Source organism: Benincasa hispida, chromosome 4 (genome assembly GCF_009727055.1).
Source record: "Benincasa hispida cultivar B227 chromosome 4, ASM972705v1, whole genome shotgun sequence".
Taxonomy (NCBI): domain Eukaryota; kingdom Viridiplantae; phylum Streptophyta; class Magnoliopsida; order Cucurbitales; family Cucurbitaceae; genus Benincasa; species Benincasa hispida.
The window spans coordinates 27,006,229-27,029,994 of NC_052352.1; the positions used below are offsets into that span (position 1 = coordinate 27,006,229).

Genomic DNA, 23,766 nt, shown 5'->3' on the forward strand with positions numbered 1-23,766 from the left:
ATAATGGGTTATGACAAAGATAACTAATAAGGTCAATTGATTATTATAGGTTTCAATATGTTTTCCACAATCATATCTTTGCTTAAAAATGAAAAATTAGCCGGTGAAAACTATGCGACGTGGAAATCTAACCTAAATATGATTCTGGTTGTTGATGATCTGCAGTTTATCTTGATGGAGGAATGTCCTCCAGTCCCTGCTCGAAATGCATCTCAAACGTTGAAGGATGTTTATGACCGTTGGACAAAGGCCAATGACAAGACTCGAGTTTACATCTCGGCAAGTCTGTTTGATGTTCTTACCAAGAAGCATGAGGCCATGATGACTGCATGTCAGATCATGAAGTCCCTCCAGGAGATGTTTGGATAGCCGTTCGCAATGTATCGGACACGAGGCCATCAAGTATATTTACAATGTGCGCATGAAAATGAACCAATAAGTGATAGAACATATTCTCGACCTGATGGTCCATTTCAATGTTACCGAAATAAAGGGTGTGGCCATAGACGAGTAAAGTCAGTTGTCCTTTATTTTGGAATCTCTTCCAAAGAGTTTTCTTTAATTCCGCAGTAGTGCGGTAATGAACAAAATATAATACAATCTAACTACTCTTCTAAACGAGTTACAGACTTTTCATTCTTTTATGAAAGGTAAGGGACCAGTAGAAGGAGAGGAAAATGTTGCCCATTCCAAAAAGTTCTATAAGGATTCATCCTTTGGAACTAAGTCTATTCCTCCAACTTCTGGTACTAAAAGGATCTAGAAAAAGAAATAAGAGAAAGGGAAGGCTCCCACTGCTAGCAAAGGAAAGAGCAAAACTAAGGTTGACAAAGGAAAATGCTTCCATTGTAATGTGAATGGTCACTTGAAACACAATTTCCTCGAGTACCTTGCTGAGAAGAAGAAAAAAAAGGAAGGTAAATATGATTTACTAGTCCTGGAAACTTGTTTAATTGAAAATGACCATGATGCCTGAATACTTGATTCAGGAGCCATTAATCACGTTTGTTCTTCTTTACAAGGAATTAGTTCCTTCCAGCAGCTAGAAGAGGGTGAAATGATGCTCAAGGTTAGAATGAGAGAAGCCATTTCAGCTTGTGCAGTGGGAGTTGCTAAGTTATCTTTTGGAAATAGATTTTTGTTGTTAGAAAACTTTTACATTATTCTCATGATGAAGAGGAACCTTGTTTCTATTTTTTGTTTAATTGAACAATCATACTCAGTTTCTTTTAATTCAAATGAAGCATCCATTATGAAAAATGGTGTGATTAGTTATTCAGCTAAATTAGAAGACAACTTATATATGTTAAGACCAACCGAATCAAAAGCACTTTTAAATCATGAGATGTTTAAAACTACTAATACTCAAACTAAAAGGAGAAGAATTTCTCCAAGTAACAATGATACGTACCTTTGGCATTTGAGATTAGGCTACAATAATCTCGATAGAATTGAAAGTTTGGTAAAGAAGGGGCTTGATGGCTTGAAAATTAGAGGTAAAGAAATATGTGTTCATCGTTCGCTCTCCATGCATCACTGGTCATGTGTTGGACTAAGGAATATGCAATATGCATTTGATGACCATGCGTTCCTGCCACAAGTTTTCTTGCTCTCTCGCCAAGTATAATGAGATCGCAAGTTTCTCGGGTGATCCGAGGTCGAACTCAGGAACTTGTAGCTAAATGTTATGAAGTAAAGTGTTTGCGGCGAAGAATAAAAGAATATTGAAGTGAAGGGTTATGCGCTACTCCTACTCCTAACTAACATATTAAGCAGTGGAAGTATGACTGTGAGAGATAGAGACACGACAACTGTTTGTTGGATTTTATGTCCTAAAACTCGTAGTTTGTAATATCATATTCTTGTTCAATAAAGCTGTTATTGAAAATCTTTAGTAAATTTAAATTCTATATTCATGAATCCAATACACTAAGATTCCGAGGCTATTAAGTTTAAGTTTGAACTTTATGTAGTGACATAAATGTGGATCAAGGTTCAAATATATATAGCCAAAATGGTCTATAGTATATGAATAAGGTTGGGCGCCTTATTCTGGGGACACTATGGATGCGGCCCATTTTGTAGTTAGTACAAACGATGTGATCCTAAACCGTTCATGTGGAGACATGAAAATGGGAGCATCCTATGTAAATAGTTTACATAAGACTGAACCATGAAATAGTCGCTTTTTACGTTCTAAATGCCGTTTAATGTATAAAACTGACTATTTCGTTAATTGATGACCTAGGTAACTTAATCTTAATCCTGAGCTAACTATGAACTCCTGTTCACTCGAAATTATCTTTAGATCTGCATAGGTGAGGGCAGCTCATTATCGCTGGCCCAATAAGCCTCCCATTTCAGGGGTAAGATCAGGTGGATAGCTGGAAATATAGGGTGCAAGACGGAATTCACTCCTATCTATTACAGGGATAGTAGATAGGTTGCTCCCTTTAGTACTGAATCCAGGTCTTGAACAAGGGGCCCCACCCTTTCATTGGCCCAAGAGGAGTTCGATTTATAGGTTGGACCTTAAACCAATTGTTCATTAGAGGATCAATGGAACTTAAGGAATAAGATGTAGTCTCGGGGGTAAAATGGTTTTTATGACCCAGCCGAGATTACGAACAACCTGTGAAGGATTAGCTTACTAATCATGGTTATATCATATGGACATAAATATATTTATAGTGAGGGGAGTGCAACTACGGGACTATAGTGGAATGACCCGTGAGTTAACGAATGTTGATTAGCTCCATCTAAAGAGTTTAGCCAGCTAATCTTGGATCGTTGGAGCCCATGATCTATAGGTTCATTAGGTTCCCCTACTAGCTCATATGGAATAAACTTAGAACAATATGATAGAATATTCGAATTGTTCGAATTAGGTGAAGAGAGAGAAACCGACAAGTATATGTGATATAGTGGTCATTTTTTCAGTTTAGAGATACAACTTTAATGTTTAAATGTGATTTAAATATCAAGAATATGAATATGTTCATATTCGGAAGCTCAAAAATAATGGAAATGGTCAAAGATGTAAAAAGTCAAAGAGATGACTTTTTGACTTTGAAAAGTCAAACTTTGACTGACCTTATATTCAAATATGATTTGGATTTCGAGAAAATGAATGTGGATTCATGCTCGGGAGGTCAAAATTAGTCAACACGGAAAAAATCATAAAAAGTCAAAATGTTAACTTTTCGGTCAAAGTTTGACTTTGACAAAATGACTATTTTGCCCTTTGACTAAAGTTAGTGGGAAAATACAAACTTTTGTTGGATAATTCCACTAACAAAATAGTGGGCTAGGTGTTGGCTTATAGTGGAGACATTAAGCCCACTTAGATAGTAGATTCTAGGTGTTGGGTTTTTATGAAGTTGTTTTATGCAATTTTGCATGGCCCTTTTCTATAAATTTTTGACATTTTGCAGAAATTAGTTTTTAAAAATTGGGCTGAAAAAAACCAAAACCCAACCCAAAATTCATTCTTCTATTTCCATCTCTTTCTCTTTCTCGGGTTCTTTATCCATCGGGTCCCACAACCCAGTTCTGAGTCCAGAGGATAGTAGGTCAGCTCTAGTGGTTGTTTGGTTCGTGTTCGAGTGAAAATAGAGGAGTTTTGGGAACTTTAAAGGTAAGATTTAAAAAAAAAACCCTAATTAACTAATTTAGGGTTGTATGTTTAATTTATGCAATTTGAGTAAAATTGATCCGCAATTCTGCTGCACATGCCTATTTTTCCATCACTGTTAACTCGTAATAAGATGCATGGGAAAATAAAGAAAATGGTGGGGATGACTTCATCACATCAATAAGCTTGATCACAAGGGTAACCCCAACCAACGCAAGCTATGCGATTATGCTACACACACTTGACAAAGACGCATGCGATGTATATACGATAGTGTCGAGAGGCCTTATGTCTAAGTCTCCATTCTTGCTCATGTGCTCTCACACATAAACAAGATGGCTGCATACCATCGTATCCTACTTCTAGATGCATGCGATATGATCGCATACTTTCATATCCTATCTATAGGGTGCATACGCTGTGTAATAGCAAATAGAGTTTATCTCTAAGCCTCTATTCTTGCCTATGCGATCCAATTTGATTCTCTCAAGCTTAGATTTGTTTTTAGACTACTCTCTCAAGTATGCCTAAATGATGAATGATGCGCTCATACGACAAGATAATTACATAAACATGGTTGACATAAGATTATTCCTATCTCTAGGAAAACTATTTATTTTGCTTAATGCGTTCCACCACTTACCCTCATGGGTAGTTAGCTACCACTGATCAGCTCATAGACAAGCATTGCTAAAGCATCACATTAAGCAAATAGGATTTTCTCCCAACACTTGCGTAACGCACACCTCTCGGTGGTTTGCTGCATGCTTCATATGTCTACGCCGCATGGTTAAGTATGCGATACTCTAGCAATCTTACTTAGTCTTTGCGATGAAAATAAAGGATGATAAGAAAATGAAGATGGACTCGAAGGAAATAAAAAGATACATTGATCACAAAATGTATTAATCTTTTAAGCCACAATGTAATACAATACAAAGGTAGAAAAGATATGGAGAGCCAGATGGGCAATGTCTTGCATCCATCAGATGTGTGCCAAGGCTGCTGGTGGTGCCATAGATGGGCGGTGGATTAGTCTCTCTCAAGATCTATCGCCGGTGGGGCTCCGGTTGTCACTCGGAATGGTAGGAGGAATGAAGAACTCTCAAGAATATCTTCTCATGCTTTCGTCTGGATCACAAGGATCTGCCCGAAGGCAGAAAACCCCGGATGATCTGAAGTTGGGCTCTAAGGCTTCTATTTATAGAGCTTGATCGCGGATAGCATTAATGGTCCTTCTCTGAAATTCTGCAGCTAACGGCGTGATGGACCTTCTCTGAATCTCTGCTCCTAATGGCATGGTAGGTGAAATGTCAACATCGACTTTTGATACTCCCGAGATATGTGTTCATGCTTGGGTTCCAGAGTATCATCGCATTCCACCACCCTTGCGGTCATCCCTCTATTATCTGTCTCTTATACACATCTAGATGTGTATAAGAGACAGCTATTATGGTTATACTCTGTAGCCGCAACCTCTATAAGATGGATGCATGCGGTCATGGCCGCAACATCCATGCGTCGAACGTATGCGATCGCGTATGCGACGCCTCTGTGATGGTGAGATTCACCGCATGCGATCGTTTCCTGCGATAGCTACAAAAATAGACAATTGGATGCAAAATAATGCATAATAGTGGGTTAGTCGAGATCTTCATTGCTGATCGACGCAAGCTCACTTTCTCATGAATTCTTAGAATAATCGTCGCATATTCTTCTTATCAGCCTTCAAAATTCTAAATAAAAGGCCCATAATAACGTACATTTCTGCCCGTCATCAGGGCTTTTAAGCAAATTAGAAGATGATTCATTACCGCCATGTGAATCCTGTCTCAAAGGAAAAATAACTAAAAGACTTTTTAGCGGAAAAGGTTATAGAGCCAAAAAGCCCTTAGAGCTCATACATATGGATCTTTATGGTCCGACGAATATAAATGCTAGATGAAGGTACGAATACTTCATCTCCTTCATAGATGATTGTTCAAGATATGGTTACTTATACCTAATGGAACATAAGTCTGAAGCCTTTGAAAAGTTCAAAGAGTATAAGACTGAAGTTGAAAACCAATTAGGTAAAACTATTAAAATCCTTCGATCTGATGAGGGTGGAGAGTACATGGATTTCGGATTTCAGGACTATTTGATAGAAAGTGGAATACAATCCCAAATCTTAGCACCTAGTATACCTCAACAGACGGTGTATCAAAAAGGATAAATAGAACCTTATTAGATATGGTTTGTTCTATGATGAGCTATGCTCAATTGCCTAACTCGTTTTGAAGGTATGCAGTAGAGACTGCAGTTCACATCTTGAACAATGTTCCCTCAAAGAATGTTTTTTAAACACCTTTCGAGTTATAGAGGGGATGTAAACTGAGTTTATGTTACTTCAGAATCTGAAGTTGTCCTGCACATGTATTAGTGACAAATCCTAAGAAGTTGGAACCTCGTTCAAGATTGTGCCAATTTGTTGGTTACCCTAAGGAAATGTGAGGTGGTTTGTTCTATGACCCTCAAGAAAATAGAGTTTTTGTATCGAAAAACGCTATATTTTTAGAGGAAGACTATATGAGAGATCATAAACCACGTAGCAAAGTGGTATTAAGTGAAGCTACTAAAGAATCAACAAAGGAAGGGGTTGACTATGAGGAAACATTTTTTCCTGTTGATATGTTTAAGTCTATAAGAATTCTCTTGTCCATAGCTACATATCATGACTGTGAGATATGGAAAATGGATGTCAAGAATACTTTTCTAAATAAAAATCTTGAGGAGAATATCTTTATGTCTCAACCCGAGGGGTTCATAGTTCAAAAACAGAAGCAAAAGTTTGCAAGCTGAATCGATCCATTTATGGGTTGAAATAGACATCTAGATCCTGGAACATTAGATTTGATACAACAATCAAATCTTTTGATTTTGATCAAAATGTTAATGAACCTTGTATCTACAAGAAAATCATCAACGATAAAGTAGCTTTTCTAATACTTTATGTGGAGGATATTTTATTCATAGGAAATGATGTAGGGTACCTTACTGACATTAAGGAATGACTGGCAGCCCAATTCCAAATGAAATATTTGGGAAAGGTGCAGTATATACTTAAGACTCAAATCATTAGGGATCACAAGAACACAATGCTAGCTCTATCTCAAGCAACTTAAATCAACAAGATGTTGACTCAATATTCGATACAGAACTCTAAGAAGGGTTTATTACCTTTCAGGCACAGGGTTCACTTGTCTAAGAAACAGTGTACTAAGACACCTCAAGAAGTTTAAGATATGAGACATATTCCCTATGCCTCAACTGTGGATAGCTTAATGTATGCTATGCTCTACACTAGGCCAGATTTGTTATGTAGTGGGAATTGTTAGTAGGTACCAGTCCAATCTAGGGTTAGACTACTTGACAAGGGCTAAGAACATCCTAAAGTATCTTAGGAGAATGAGGGACTATAAGCTAGTGTATGGAGCTAAGGATTTGATCCTTACAAGATACACAGACTCTCATTCCAAACTGACAAGGATTCTAGGAAATCTACGTTAGGATCAGTGTTTACCCTGAACGAGGAGCTTTAGTATGCCGTAGTATCAAGCAAGGATGCATTATAGATTCGACTATGGAAGCTGAGTATGTAGCTGCTTATGAAGCAGTAAAAGAAGCAATTTGGTTCAAGAAGTTCCTAAGTGATTTGGAAGTGGTTTCAAATATGAACTTGTCCATCACCTTATACTATGACAACAGTGGGGCAGTAGCCAACTCTAAAGAACCTTGCAGTCATAAATGAAGAAAGCATATTGAGAGGAAGTATCACCCGATATGGGAGATTGTGCAAAGGGGAGATGTGATCGTTATAAACATTGCCTCAGAGCACAATATTGTTGATCCATTTACGAAGGCTTTCTCAGCTAAAGTGTTCGAGGGTTATTTAGAGAATCTAGGTCTACGAGACATGTACATTGTATAATCTAGGGCAAGTGGGAGATGTGTAATGGGTATATGGATGACCTAGTTTATTATATTTAGCATCATCCCGCCTTTTGGATTGTGTATAACCCACTGACTAGAGTTTTAGTTCAAATGGAAGTTTGTTGGGTTTCATGCCCTAAAACTCGTAGATAGTAAATGTTATTAATTGACCGTCATCAATAAAGAGTTATAGATGTTAAATCAATAAATGTTATTGGTTGAATTGTTGTCTATTTTATCTTAATAACCCTAAATTCAATAAACTAACATCCAAGGCTGTCTTATGAGTCTCGAACTGTACGTGGAAACATACAAGGATCAATGTTCAAGATACAACCTAAAGAGTCTATAGTATAGTGATAAGGCTAGGTACCTTATCCTAGTAACACTATGGATACGACCCACTTTGTATTTGATACAAACGTAATGTTCCAACAGGTTTATGTAGGTGACATGCGAGTGAGGGTATTCTATTCAATGAGTTTGCATAAAACTGGACAACGAAATAGTAAGCCTAGATGTAACACTATTGACTAGTCAGGTTTCTATTTCAATAGGATGACTAAGCGACTTAGTCTTAATCCTGAGTATATTGTGAACTCTTGTTCACGAGGAATTGTCCTTTGATTTGCATGGATGGGGGTGGTCAGTTCGTCGACCCAATATACCTACCATTTTGGGGACAAGACCGAGTTAGGAGCTGGGAACATAATAATACAAGATGAAATTCACTTCTTCCCGTCTTAAGGGTAAGTAGATAAGTGTTCCCTTAAATGGTGTCTTTGGGACTTGAACAAAGGGCCCTACACTCTTGTTGGCCTAAGAGGGGTTTCTATTTATTGGCTGGATCATAAATAGGTTGTTCATTAGAGAAGCACTAATACTTAAGATGTTGAGGTAAACCAAGGGTAAAACGGTAATTTGATCCAGTTGAAGTTACGAACACTGGTGAAGGACTAACTTGTTGGTATTGATCTACATCTTGGACACCGAAATATATTTGTAGTGAGAAGAGTGCAATTGTGGGTCTTTAGTGGAGTGTACCCATAGTTAACGAATATTGATTAATGAGTTTAGCCAATTTAATCTCATATTGTTGGAGCTTTTGATCTACAAGTCTGCTAGGTCCCCTCGTCAGCTCATTAGAGGATACTTAAGAGGATAATTTGAATTGTCCAAATTAATTTGAAAAAACTATATATTAATATGATTAATATATAATTATGGATATGGTCTATAATTAAATTGGAAAGTGATATTTGAATAAGATTCAAATTAATTAATTAAAGTGAATTAGATTCACCAAGAATTAATTAATAGAGAGATTTTGCACATATACATGGGATGTATATGATAATTAAATATATATATTAAATTGGGTTTAATGTATAAATAGTTATTTAATTATTGGTGCAAATTAAAATTAAATAAATATTATTTAATTGGGTTAATTAATTAAATAAGTGTTATTTAATAAAATGGGCTAATTAATTAAATAAGTGTTATTTAATTAATTATAAAAAAAGAAAATATTAGGAAAATGGCTTGACCATTCTCCATATAAAGACCTCCCTATGGCCTTTTGGGAACACGCACAACACATTCTTAGAAAAGAGAAAGACTGACAATACACAATGCCCTAGTGTTATTATGCAGAATTTTCTCTAAGAGAATCCTCTATACTCTCCAAAACTCTTATCTTCACTCTCTTTCCCAATAATTGGATACCACCTATCCCTCTATTGGAATCCCAGAGAATAATGAGGTTACTCTCGTGGTAGGGTTCGAGATTGTTCAAGAAATTGTTCGTGATCAAGATCGTTGGAGATCCATTCATTGGAATTAAGAGAGGATTGTTTGTGGCACTTTAGAATCTACAAAGGTGAGAATCGTTCTAATATTTTCTCTAATGCATGCTAATTTACATGTTTATATATTATGTTTTGTATAATGATTTTGTTTAATGTAAAATAGATTTGTGGGATGTAAGATGTTTTAACAAAATGCTTTCGCTGCGGGATTCGATCCTTTCACAAAATACCTTGAGAGCAATCTCGCAGTATTTCAATTCCTAATACAGAAGAAGCATCACAAGGATTTTTTATCTCAAATTTTTTTTTAGAAACCTCTTAGTATCATGCAACAAACCTATATCATTACTTGATATGAGTATGTCATCGACATACAACCCCAGAAAGATTGATTTACTCCTATTGAAATTGTTATATACACAATCTTCCACTATATTCACCTCAAAACCAAACGAAGTTATTACTTCATGGAACTTGTGATACCATTGATGAGAGGCTTGCTTGAGACCATAGATGAATTTCTTTAATTTGTACACCATAGACTTTAAATTACCAGACGCAAAGTCTTGTGGTTGCACCATATAAATCGTCTCATCAATGTTCCAATTGAGAAACACAGTTTTTACATCCATCTGATGTAGCTCTAATCAAAGTGAGCTATCAATGCCATAATTACCCTGAAAGAGTTTTTCAATGGAACCAGAGAGAAAGTCTATTTGTAATCCATGCCTTGTTAGTGTTGATGCCCTAAATCTTGTAGGGTCCTATAGTTTATAATTGTATTGTACAAACATCTTATTTATTTAATGAAATATATGATATTTTATTTCATTTTGAGTTGCAATAACCAAAAGCCAATAAACTAAGATCCAAGGTTATCTTGTAGCTTAAACATGTATATTGACATAATGGTAGATCATGTTTTAACTGATAACCTAAATGGTCTGTAGTAGATGGATAAGGTTGGATACCTTATCTCGGTGACACTACGAGTATGACCTGCTTTGTAGATGTTACAATTATTGTAAAGTGCTACAAATGATCTGATTTTGATCATTCATGTGGAGACATGTGAGCAGGGATATTCTATACAAAGGAATTTGTATAAGACCGGACCACGAAATGTTTAATCTCATTATCCGTGCATAATAGAGACTTGTATTTTACTAGGATGACCATAAGTAACATGAACTGAATCCTGAGTAAGTTGTGAACTTCTAGATATGAAGGCGATCCTCTGATTTGTATGGGTAAGAGTGGTCAGATCGTCGACCCAACAAGCCTACCATTTTCGGGATTCGTCTGATTGGGGAGCTGGGAACACAACTACACAAGAAGGAACTCACTCCTTCCCCAACATCCGGGTAAGTAGATAAATTGCTCCCGTAAGAGCTGATTCTGGGACTTGAACAATGTGGGGTTACACTCTCTCCTGTCCCAAGAGGGGTTCAATCATAATTGGACTATGATTTATTGTTCATTAGAGGGATCAATGATACTTAAGAAGTTAGATGTAACTATGGGGGAAAAACGGTAATTTTGGCCTAGCTGTACTTACGAGCAATTTGTGAAGGATCATCGTACTATTGATTGATTATATCCAATGGACACAAAAATATATCTGTAGTGTGAAGAGTGCAACTGACAGTCTTTAGTGGAGTGCCCGTCAGTTATAGATTGCAAATATTTTAATTAAAGGGTTTAATTAATTATTCACGTATCGTTGAAGCTTCAAGCTATAGGTCCATGAAGTCCCCTCGGTAGCTCAACAAGATTTATTAAGAATCATTTCTTGAATGACTTTGAATTGTTCAAATTAATTGAGGGAATTAATTATATGTAATATAGTTATATGTGTTATAACTACTATAATGTATTTGATACATTATAATATTAAGTATTTATGAGAGAAATTAAGTATTTGAATATGATTTAAATATTAACTATATGAATTGGATTCATATAGTTAAATTTAATATAAATGTGATTTATATTCAAAGCCGTCGGTGAGAGAGGAAACTATAGGTTATATTGTATATGGTACATTATTAAAATTATAGGTTATATGATATATTTGATATAACATATAGTTTAATATGTATTATATGATAAGGTAGTTATCATATGTATTGGAGTTGATGCCCTAAATCTCGTAGAGTCCTGTAGTTCGTAAACACATGTATGAACAAATATTTGTGATATAATAATATGAGATATTTTCTTCACTATTATCTATGAGATTTTAGTTGCATTAACCACAAACCAATAAATTAAGATCCCTGGTTATCGTTGTAACTTAAGCATGTATGTGGAGACATACAAGTGGATCATGCCTTAAGTGATAACCTAAATGGTTTATAGTATACGGATAAAGAAGGGAAACCTTATCTTGGTGTCACTATAGATATGGCCCGCTTTGTAGATGTTACAAGTGTTGTAAAGTACTACAGATGGTCTGATCCTGATCATTTATGTGAAGACATGCGAGCAGGGGTATCCTATATAAAGGAGTTTGTATAAGATTGGACCACAAATTGTTTAGTCTCGTTATATAATGCCGTTCATGACAGAGACTTTCATTTCACTAAGATGACCATAGGTAACATGACCTTAATCCTGAGTGAGTTGGAAACTCCTACCTATGGGGGCAGTCCTTTGATTTACATGGGTGCGAGTGGCCAGATCGCCGACTCAAATCTACCACTTTGGGGATTCGTATACTCTTCTGCATTCGAGGTGGAAGTTGGCTGCACAATCTGTAAAATACAATAATGATGTTAATCTACACTCTATCCTACCTGTATGCTCGCGGTAATATGAATAGAAATTGAGCTACTATACCCTATAAAGGAGCATATGAATTCCAGACTTGAACAAAATTGTGGTCAATCTGCCAATCAATCTTACTAGACCCAGAAGTGTTCACTCCATAGTAGATCCATAGATGCTTAGAGGAATCAGTGGTACTTAAGGAGTTAGATGTAACTATAGGGTGAAATGATAATTGGCCCAATGTACTTCGAGCGATTTGTGAAGGGTCATCGTACTATTGATTGGTTATATCCAATTGACACAAGAAATATATCTGTAGTGCGAAGAGTGCAACTGTCGGTCTTTAGGAGAATGCTCGACAGTTAACGAGGTGGATATCGTGATTAAAGAGTTTAAATCAGTTATTCATGTACTGCTGGAGCTTCAAACTACAAGTCCATAAGGTCCCCTTGGTAGCTCAATGGATTCAAGTTGAGAATCAGTTTTTGGGTTAGTTTGAAGTCTTCAAATTAACAAGAGGAAATTTGATTATATATGATATAAATTAAATTGATTCAATTATATGTGCCATAATTGATTTGATGTATTAGATACATTATATGAGAAATTAATATAAAATGATTTATAATTAAATAAAGGAGAAAAAGAAACTATGGTTTAAATATTACATATGATGTGATATTAAAACTATATGTTATAAATATAATATGATAAATTAATTATTATATTTATTTATAATAAAAAAAATTATGAGATAATTGTTTGGTTGGTTATTCTCTCCTTTAGCCGTGTTTGAATGGGAGGTTTCTTTTAGTTTTAATAACTGAAGAACAAAAGTGAAAATTGTTTTCATTTTTCATAATTGCTTAACATTTGATCGAGTGATAGAAAGAGCTATACGATAGCCTTTGAGAGAGTGAACAACGAGTGAGTTTACTAGACGACTACCTCTTATTTACTAGACGATTGAGTTCCCTATCTATACGATAGCTATTCTAATTCTCCCACTTACTCGATCGTTTAAATCGATCATATACTTCCTCCTTCCCTCTACCAAATTCACACAGAGCCCATACCTCCTGGATTCTCACACCGAAAATACCAAGGCAACTGAGTAGTAGTTTCGAGTGTTTCTGTTCGAGGGTCGAGGATCGAGTCTTACTCAATTAGGTTCGAGGATCTGATAGTTTGTGGAATTGCATTGGTTGTTCGTTGCATTCGTGCTCGTGATCGAGTTTGTTGAGACATGCGACTAGTGTAGATCGGGGGAATACATGAAGAAGAGTTCTTCAAAGGTATGTCACTCGATTCTAGTTATTTTTAGAAGAAAGCATGATGTAATTTACTATATAATGCATAACTGTTCTTGTATATTTGTAAATGCTTTATTCTTTCACAATGAGTTTAGAACGATCTTACTTCTGCTCAATGGTTCTCTTGAATAAGAGTTCTTTCAATATGAATATATATTAAATTATTAATTAAATAAATACATAAATTTATTTTAATTAATTAATTAATTTTGTTTTAAATTTATTTTTTTGGGAGGGAGTTGTAACTCCTTCCCCCATCTTTCTATCCATAATGTAAGTGGGGCTACAGTTGTTTTTTTAGAGGTCTTCTTCTTCCTTCATTAAAAAAAAAACAAACATAAAAGCTTTTTGTGAGGGGTGATTGGTTTTTCTCTGCTCTCTCCCTACTCTTTCAAATTTCTAAAATCCCTTCCATCACCATAATAGCCAGAGCCTACAACTCCTGGGTTCTCAAACCTAGTGGTGGTTTCTATTGTGGATCTCGTTCTGTTCATGACCGTTCTTGGAAGAGAATTACGGGAAGATTTGATTCTTCAAGGGTAAGGGTCCCAAAACCCATCTTCCTTTTTCTTTATTTTAGTGTAAGCATGTTGTAAACTCATTAGATACATAATTTTTGTTTATGTTTGTTGTAAGTTTAATGTTCTGTGAAATTTGGAAAAATTGAGATGACCCGCTTCCGCTCAAGAATCCTTAACTGGATCCTTCATGCATTCCTTATGAGTAAAACCTTTTGCAATACGACGAGCCTTATATCTTCTGATATTGCCGTGCGAAACCCTTTTGGTTTGAAATATCCATTTAAAACCTATGAGTTTTACTTCTGAGTCAAATCGACAAGTTCTCAAACGTCATTGTCATTCATGGATTTTATTTCTTCTTCTATAGCATTTATCCATTTTTTAGAGTTAGAACTTTGTAGAGCTTGTTGGAAGTTGATTGGATCATCTTCTATTACATTCATATCATCTTGATGTTCTTGAAGAAATATAATATAATCATCTGGAATTGCATTTCTTCTTTATCTAGTGGATTTCCTTAGTGTCACTTCTTGAAGTTGTTGAGTTTGAACTTCAAGTTCAACAACAGAGACTTCAATGTTTTCTTGTTCTATAATTGATTCAATAGTGAAGTCAGGAAATGGAGTCTGAACATCATTTATAACCACATTAGGAAAGGAAACTAATTCATCTTCAAAGACAACTTTCCTTATGTTATCTTCCTCCCTAAACTCAACATCTTTAAGAAATCTACCATTTTTCGTTTCAAACAATGATCTAGAAGTAAGATCATAAAACTTGAAACTCCGAGAGCGCTCATAATACCCAGCAAATTATCAACTAATAGTTCTTGAGTCCAATTTTCTTTTGTTTGGCCTATAAGGCCTAGCCTCAGCTGGACAACCTCAGATGGGAAGATGCCTAATATTAGGCTTCTTTCCTATCCGCAGCTCACAAAGGGGTTTTAGCTACCGCTTTACTAGGTACCCTATTAAGGATATATGTTGTAGTCTTTAGTGCCTCACCCCAGAGGGATTTTGGTAGGAAAAATGACTAATCATACTTCTTACCATATCCTTAAGTGTTCTATTTCGCCTTTCCACCACACCATTCATGCTAGGTTTGCCCTACATAGTGTATGGCAAGATGATTCTACATTTCTCTAGGTATTTGGCAAAGAGTTCTGGATGTTGTTTACCTGATCCATCATATCTATCATAGTATTCACCACCACAATCAGATTTGACAACCATAATTTTCTTTCTAAGTTGAAGTTCAACTTTAGCTTTGAAAGACTTGAAAACGGCCAAGGATTGAGACTTCTCATGAATTAAATATAGGCACCCATATCTTAAATAGTCATCTAATAAAATATTATTTTCTATTTCAAAAAATCTAGGGAATGGATTACAAATATCTGTATGTATTAGTTCTAAGACATCCGAGCATCTATTGGCACATAATTTTCTTATGTTTGTTTGTTTTTCCTTAATATATTCCATATAAACGTCAAAGTTACTTAAATTAAAGGAATCAAGAATTTCATTTGACACAAGTCTCTAAATTCTCCATTTAGAGATGTGACCTAAACACTTGTACCATAACATAGCAAAATTCTCATTTAATTTACCCTTTGTGCCACATGAATTAAATAACAGGATCTTGTTAAAAGAAGCAAAAGAGTCAAGAATATATAGATTATTAATTAAAGAACCGGTACCAATAAGCTTAGAATCTTGGAAAAGACTAATTTTATTATTTCCAAAAGAACGAGAAAAATCAAATTTGTCCAAAATGTAAATAGAAACTAAATTATGTCTAAATGATGGTACAACAAAAGTCTCATTCAAATCCAAATAACAACTAGTTTTTAAACGTAATCTAAAATTCCTAATAGCTTCAATTGGAACTACTTTGTCATTTCCTACATAGATGAATCTTTTAACATCACTTCGTGGCCGCCTCCACAGCCAACCATGCATTGATATACTTATGTGGGTAGCAGTACCATAATCTACCTATCAAGTATCTGTAGGTATAGAATCTAAATTAACTTTAGAACAAACCAAAGTAAGAAGTTTACCTTTCTTTACACGTCACTTGGCATATTTGGGACAATCTTTCTTGAAGTGACCTTTATTTTTGCAAAAAAAAACAAGGATTTTCGGTGACATGTTTCTTTCTCTTATTCTACTGAGATTTCCTTTCTATAGCACCCGTAGATTTCTTTTTATTCTTATCATGAGAGTCAGTTGCCAAATGAGTACTTTCGATCCTTTCTCTCTTAATCCTATCTTCTTCTTGCATACATTGTGAGATAAGCTCATTAATACTCCATTTATCCTTATGAGTATTATAGCTTATCTGAAACTGCGCGTATTGTACAGGAAGAGAGATAATATTAGATGTACGAGTAAATTTTTATTTATCTCGATATCAAGTGCCTTTAATTTACCTTCGAGATTGGACATTTCCATGATGTACTCCCTTATGTTCCTTGCCATTATACCTCATGGAAGTTAAAAAAATCAAAAGACTACTTGCTTCATTTATTTCATTTTAAGCAAAATATTTCTCAATTTGAGCAAGAAACTTGTTGACATTTTCACTTTTCGTGATAGAGCCCCGAAAAAACTCTGGAATGGAATGCCTAATGATCATCAAACACATGAGATTTGATTGTTCCCACTTCTTTATATTAGCCGTACTCAGTTGTTCCTCAGTAGAAGTAGGTTTTTCAGTCCTTAATGCAAGGTCCAAATCCATACACTCGAGAAGTATCTCTAGATTTTCCTTCCAAATCTTAAAGTTCGATCTATTAAACTTAGGAATTGAACTCAGATTTCTAGATATTTGAGTAAGACGAACTAAAACAATAAACAACAAAACATATACTCACAATTAAAATATGACAAAATAATTTCACATATGTGGTGAATCCCTTTTACAAGATACCTGACACAACATTGATGTCTAGCATCTGGGCAAAGACACCAACTGTAAATGGTACTCTCAATGTAGTAATTAGAGTATTAACAATAAACTCTGTAAAAAATAGCCTTTCTTTGTACCAACTATTTTGCATATGAGCGATCCTTATAATTGTCACGTACTTATTACCACATGCATATCCATAATTTGGCCAAATAATTATCTTCATTTGAGTCAATAATTATCTGCATAAATTCATGAATATGCACATATTATATTAAACCCTTTTTTTTCCTTTCAGGTGATAATATGGACCCGCGACCCACGATGTAGAAGTACTTGGGCATAGATTTTCGTTAGCTCGTGCGATTTTTAGTGAAGGAGTTCACTTCTTGGTCCATGAACACCCGATGAGATCATTGAAAGTGAGATCAATTATAGTATTGGGTAAAAATTTATGGGCGAATTACGGTGGAATTATACTAAAAAGCTTAAGAGAAGATGAAGATGGCGAAGAGTATAAAGTATAAACGAAGACTTTAATAGATGATGAAAATAAAGGGAGGTAAAGAACCATGAAGGGAGAGGAGAGAAGATTGAATTGAGAGAGAGAAAATTATTATTTTTTATTTTAAATTTAAATATGTATTTAAGATAATTTTTTAAAGAATTAGTTAACTATGACCTTTTAAACCTATTTTTTCAAAAGTGAGGAACTAAATGAAAATATTAGAAAACGATTTTAAGTGATGTAATCTTAAACTTTAGGGATGTTTGTTTCAAAGTTGGGATTGGATGGGTTAAACATTCTAAGCCCAACCTTTGTATTGTTTCTACACTTATCAAATATATATTGATTTATTTATAAAAAAGTTCAAATATATAGTATTATATATATTCAATATACCTTGTTTTCCCTCTTCAAATATATACACATATATATATATATATAAACAATTTTTCGGAAGAAAACTGTTTTGGAAAGTTCATAACCAAAAGAAAATTCTCTTATATGTTGAGAGCTAAAAAAGTGAATTGGGTCATATTTTTGTCTAGAAGAATACCTCAATTGCAATTGTATAATTAGACATATTTATTTGAAAATTTGTAGTCGGTGTTATTTTTAGTATAAATAAGCAATAATGTAGCATTTTCTAAAACTAATTGTAGACGTAGAATATTTGGGGAAGATTTGTTATCATTTTATTTTTATTCCTAATATGTCCTTCATTTAAAATGGAAAAGCAAACTATCCAGCGCGAATTTGGGGGAGAGTTTTTTTTCACATTTTCACCAATGTGCCGCGCGATTCACTCAACTTTGTTCACAGCTTCATCAATATTCCACAAAGATTCGAAGAACGAAATTGATGTTCATCTCATCTCTTCGTGCGATCAATTTCTAAGTAGTTGAATATACAATTTCGATTTTTTCATCTATTTTTCCATTCATTTATGCTTGCAGTTTTGGATTTCATCTTAGTTTTTGCATTTGTTCTTAGTTTTTTTTTTTTTTTCTCATCCTCTTAGTTTTTTTCTAATCAAAATTTGTTTCATTCTTTGCTCGATTGTTTCTTCCTCCCAATTCTAGGTCACGATTCTTCCTCAATTTTTGTATTCGATTTCATCTATGTTTTTTAAATTTGTTTTAATTTGTGTTGCATTGATGTTTAATTGAAGTTTGTTGATGTTAATAGGTAATTTGATGATTTCTATAAGTTTCATCTACTTTGATATTTCCTTTAAGGCTTCATAGCTAATTTCTGTTTCGGTTTGAGTTAATTTTTGTTTTTGTTTAGATTTAGTTTTTTTTCAAGATTAATATATTTATATTAACACAATATACTAATATGAGTCTATTACTGTATCATAGTCTATCAGAGATATTACTCTATCACTAATAGACTCTGTTTTCTATTTGTTATGTTAGTCCATCAATGTTATGAGTGTAACAATAGAGTGATAACTATAATTTATGTTTCTTACAGTGATTTGGAAATATGTTTAAGCTTGCAATAATGGTGTTTTATAGCGGCAATGGGATGATAAACATAATTACTTGAATTACAAGACTAAAGGCGTATTGGTCGATGGAATTATGCATTTTCAGAATTTTGTGAGTTTGATATTAAAGGAAATTTAATTGGATGAATCTCTTTCTTCAATATAATTGTCGATCTTATTGGATTTTGGTATCAACGTCACTCAAACTGTGCTTAAAATTCATGAAGATAACGATGTTGCTTTGTTTTTTAATTTAGTTAAAGAACAAAGTACAAGACATCTATTAGTTGTTCATGCCACTAATATGCTTTTAGAATGGGTCTCCAATAATGGAATTGATAATTTTCTGTGCAGTGTGTCTTCTTCTTCTCCAATTAATGATGATTTCAACATTCTAACAGGCGTTCATATTAGTAGCTTGTCTTCTACATTCAATTTGAAAGAGAAGGATATGTTTGCTAGTAAGGAAATAGTATCAAAGTTTTTTTACTACATTGCTATAAACAACAATTTTGAGTTCAAGACTGTGAGATTAAATTCTAAATCAATTTTGTTGAAGTGCTCACAATTTGATTGTCAATGGTTCGTTTGTACATCTTGTTATAAGGGTGAAAAACTATGGAAACTTAGAAAGTATATTGCTAATCACAATTGTTCTATAAATGCTATTCAAAGTTCTCATAGACAAGCAGCTTCATCATTGATTGGTGATTGTATGATAAAAGATTTTAGCCCTTGTGACCATTGGACTCCAAATGATATTATGCTTTACATGGGCACTAAACTTTGGGTAAATGTTAGCTACGATAAAACTTGGAGGGCGAAAGAATATACTATGAAGTCATTGAATGGTGGTGCAAAGGAATCTTATGCCTTTATCCTAGAATATTTTACAAAGCTGAAAGAAATGAATCCGGGTTTATTTTTTCTCATATCTTTTATATATCATCAGACAAGCTTCCAATGAGTATGTAATCAGTATTTGATAGACTTGTTTAACTGATTTGGTCTATCAGTGATAGACCTTATGGTAAATGAGTATATCATTAGTCCACCACTGATATTTGGTCTATCATTTATAGAACTATTGTAAAACAACATGTAACTAGTCCTTGATATATCTTTTTTTGTTTTATTGTAGGTTCATTCACTGCATATGAAGCTGATTTGAGGGACATTTTAATTATTGTTTTATGGCAATTGGATCATGTATTAAGGGGTGAAAATATTGTATGCCAAATATATCAGTTGATAGCACATTTTTTAAACGTAAATATGGTGGAACTCTTTTGATAGTATCAACAATTGATGGTAACAATCAGATTTTTCTCGCCTTTAGTATTATAGACCCTAAGAATGATGCATCATGGAATGATTTTTGAGAATATAAAGAGATGTTTAAGGGATCGAGAAGACTTAGTTATTATATTTGATTGACATTTAAGTATTCCAAAAGGTGTTCAAAACGTTTTTCCAACTGTCGAATATTGTGTTTGTTTGCAACACCTTTTGAAAAGCTTGAAGCTAACATATAAGAACTCTTCTATTGATAATATGTTCTTTAGATGTGGAAAAACATATACTGTTGCTGATTTTGAGTTGAATATGAGATGGATGGAGGCTATATATCCTAGCATACGAGACTATCTTAGTAAGATTGATTTTGAGAAGTGAACTCGTGCAAATTGTAGAAGATGAAGATATCAAATGATCACTACATACATTTCAGAATGCTTAAATGCAGTTTTAAAAGAGCCTAGAGATTTACCTGTGATATCACTACTCGATTATTACTTCAAAAATGGTTTTATGATAAAAGTAAAGCCGCATACTGTATGAAAACTGTTTTGACTAGTTGAGGTGAATTACGAACACAACATTAAATATCAAGAAGTTTCTGTTGGGTTATATGTCTTAAAACTCATAGTTTGTAAATAGTAAACATATATGAAATTTATTCAGATAAATATTGTTAAATGAAAATGAATTGATTGTTTAATAACTCTAAATCCAATAAACTACGAACCTTTGGCTATTGTCATGAATACTTAGACTTTATGTGGAGACATAAACTGGATTAAGTTCAAGTAAGATATCCTAAACAGTCTATAGTACTTGGATTAGGTTGGATACCTATTTATGGAGATACTATTGAATACGATGAGGTTGTGTAAGACTGACCACGAAATACCAAGGGCATTCTTCAAAGAAAAGGTTAACCAGTTGATCAGTTCACACATCTTTGTTCTTAGTTTTCTTTCATTTTAAGGCAGACACGAGGGAGAAAGTTGTGCCGGTAGATCATTCCGGTAAGCTTGGGAGAGCGCCGGAAGCTCGAAGGATAGAGAGAGGGCCGATGCATGCAGAAGCGAGAACATCTTTAGATCAGAATAGAGATTTCAGTGTAAAAAGCCTCGGTTAGCAAGGAATTGCCACCAGGCTCTCTACCTTTACTTTCCATTGTCATTTTGTACTCAACTCATTTATGAAAATGGAATTTCCTTCTCTATATTTATTCACTCTCTGTTATTCACGCACGAGTAGCTAAATCAATTGAATGAATTGAGAAGCATTTAGCTAGTACAACTAGAGAATCTTCATTCTTTGCGATTATCTTGTTTATGTATGCTTCATTTGTTCATTAGAGATACTCGGGAGGGTAGTCTAAGGACAGGATCTAGACTTGGGAAGGTCAGGTTAGAATCTAGATTCAGAAGAGCAGATTAGAACGCATAGACAAGAGATAGGCACTTAGGAATGAGCACTATTTGTTATCAATGCATCGCATGCATCCTAGAGATAGGATATGATTGTATGCGGTCACCTTGCTTTCATGCATTTTGCATCATCGCATAGGACAAGAGTAGAGACTTAGGGATGAGCTCTATGGACAGTTTGCATTCAACACATGCGTCCTAGATTTAGGAGCATCGCATTTACATTGGAAAATGACTTGCTGTGCATGGTTGTAACATGATCGCATAGTCTAACGCATTCTCAAGTAACGCTAGCTAAAGATCTTCTCAACCCGTTCATCACATACTCATTGCATCTATCAACGCAACTGTATTTTCTCAACTCCACCACATTTGTTTATTTCTTTTTCATCAAGGCAAATAATAAATCCAACACTTTATTTATTTATCCGATTACCGCAAAGTTCTCCATAAAAATTACCAACGCAAACTGTTTTCACAAGTCTCTATATTCGACTCTAGACTTACCAGGAAACTCAGAGGAATTTACACTTGGATTCTGCTGGGGAAACTTGAGTGCACAACGCAATTCCATCAACGCATATCATCCATATTTCTACTTCATAAAAACAAACATCAAGTTTTTGGCGTCGTTGCCGGGGACTTCGGTAAGATAGTTTGCTAATGATAATTTTTTTTTATTTCTTTGCAAAACTCTCAATCTCTGGCGAATTATGACCCAGAGATTGAGAGGACTTTTAGACGAAGATTAAGACACCGCCAACAGTAACCACAATCAGACAAAGAAGAGATGGCAGAGCAGCCTGAAAATGGAGCACTAAATTATAATAATGTCATGGAAAATCCGATTTTTTTGGCAAACGGTCGCAATAGGCCCATTAGGGACTATGCATCGCCAAACCTCTATGATTTCTCTCCGGGAATCATGAGGCCTGACCTCGATGGAAGCAGATTCGAAATGAAACCGGTGATGCTACAGATGATCCAGACTACAGGTCAATTCGGAGGAAGGCGTGGTAAGGACCCGCACGCTCACCTCCGAAGTTTTATTGAAATCTGCAACACTTTTGTATTCCCAAACATCTCTGCTAAAGAAGTTCGACAACGTTATTCCTGTTTTCTCTCTATGATCAGGCTAGGAAATGGGCATATTCTCTCGAACCAGGAGAGATCACTTCTTGGGAGCAGGTAGTGGAGAAATTTATGAAGAATTATTTTTCACCTACCGAGAACGCAAGACGAAGAAAATTGATTACAAATTTTGAACAAGATATGGATGAATCACTCATCGATGCTTGGACGAGGTTTAAAAGGTTGGTCCGGGATTGTCCGCATAATGGATTACCAGACTGCCTTCAAATGGAGATTTTCTATCATGGTTTGAATCCTGCTTCGTAGACCGTTGCCAACGCGGCAGCCGCTGGTGGTCTGCTTGATAAAACTTATAATGAGGCAAATAATATCCTGGATCGCATCTCTAAGAATCATGAAGATTGGAGAAAGAGTGACCAGAGATTGAGACTCAAAGACTCTGATGCAAACAACGGTGCTATTACTTCATTACAAAACAAAATGATCGCAATGATGAATTTGATCCAAGGAATGGCGATCAGCAGCCCAACGCTATAAAGTGGGCAAATCAACGCAATCAGTCAAAACACCGCAAGTTGCGCGACTTGCGGTGATGGGCATGCGATGGAAGATTGCCCCCAAAATCCACAATCTGTCTACTTTGTAAAAAATAATCCCTTTTCAAACACCTACAACCCCGGGTGGAGAAACCACCCCAATTTTGCTTGGAAAAATCAACAAAAAAAAATTTCAACCTGTGGCGCAAAAAGAAGGGCCACCAGGATTCTTTCAACGTAACAATGGTCAACTGAGCAATCAAGTAAGTAGCTCACAACAACCACCGCAATCCTCTTCTTTGGAGAGCCTATTGAAGCAATATATAGAGAAAAATGAGACGGTGCTTCAAACTCAGGCCACGTCCATCCGCAATCTTGAATTACATATGGGCCAGATTGCGAGTGAGATGAAAAGTAGACTGCAAGGGGCGTTGCCAAGTTCAACTGAACTTCCACGCAACTCGGGGGATCAGGTAAGGAGCAAT

The 23,766-nt window shown here is 35.0% G+C and overlaps 1 non-coding gene across 1 annotated transcript; it reads right to left on the reverse strand.

The window, feature by feature from the left end:
• Nucleotides 1-22,889: 22,889 nt before the first annotated feature.
• Nucleotides 22,890-22,996, reverse strand: LOC120076967. Its single transcript, XR_005481711.1, has one exon. It is a non-coding gene; the product is annotated as a small nucleolar RNA R71 (small nucleolar RNA).
• Nucleotides 22,997-23,766: the final 770 nt, after the last annotated feature.